The following is a 666-nucleotide window of genomic DNA, read 5'->3' as shown; positions in this document are numbered from 1 at the left end:
ATGATGTTTTGATTTTGAGTTTTCCTCAAGTCTAGCCATAGCTTGTTCAAACTTCAAGTTGATAGTGTCAATGTGAGCACTAAGTTGAGCACCCAATTGAGTAACGGTGTCCACTTCATACTTTCCTCTAGTAGCCTTGCGAGGCCTACTATATTGCGAATTATGGACCGCCATTTCCTCAATCTTGTTCCATGTTTGATTGTCATCAACTTCGGTGAACATTCCATTTGATCCCATATTGAGAATGTTCCTTGAATCTTCATATAAACCATTCCAAAATTGTTGCACTAAAAACCATTCGCTAAGTCCATGGTGAGGACATGAGCGACAAACACCTTTGAACCGCTCCCAAGCTTCATACAAAGATTCTTCATCCCTTTGTTTAAAACTCGTGATTTGAGCTCTTAGCATATTGGTCTTTTCCGGTGGGTAGAATTTTTTGTAGAAAGCGAGAGCTAACTTCTTCCAAGAATCTATTCCAAGGGTGGCCTTATCAAGGCCCTTCAACCATTGCTTTGCGGTTCCGATTAACGAAAAAGGAAATAAGACCCATCTAATTTGGTCTTGAGTCACGCCCGTTTGAGAGATAGCATCACAATAATCGCAAAAGGTTTCCATATGAGAATGAGGGTCCTCACTTGGCATGCCCCCGAATTGGCTCCTCTC

At 41.6% G+C, this 666-nt stretch overlaps 1 non-coding gene across 1 annotated transcript; it reads left to right on the top strand.

Moving 5' to 3' along the window:
• Positions 1-304: 304 nt before the first annotated feature.
• Positions 305-411, top strand: LOC141625927 (small nucleolar RNA R71). The gene has a single exon (XR_012535669.1). It is a non-coding gene; the product is annotated as a small nucleolar RNA R71 (small nucleolar RNA).
• Positions 412-666: the final 255 nt, after the last annotated feature.

Source organism: Silene latifolia, chromosome X (genome assembly GCF_048544455.1).
Source record: "Silene latifolia isolate original U9 population chromosome X, ASM4854445v1, whole genome shotgun sequence".
In the NCBI taxonomy this organism is placed as follows: Eukaryota; Viridiplantae; Streptophyta; class Magnoliopsida; order Caryophyllales; family Caryophyllaceae; genus Silene; species Silene latifolia.
The sequence above is the reverse complement of the archived record's forward strand: the minus strand, read 5'-3'. Positions and strand labels throughout refer to the sequence as shown.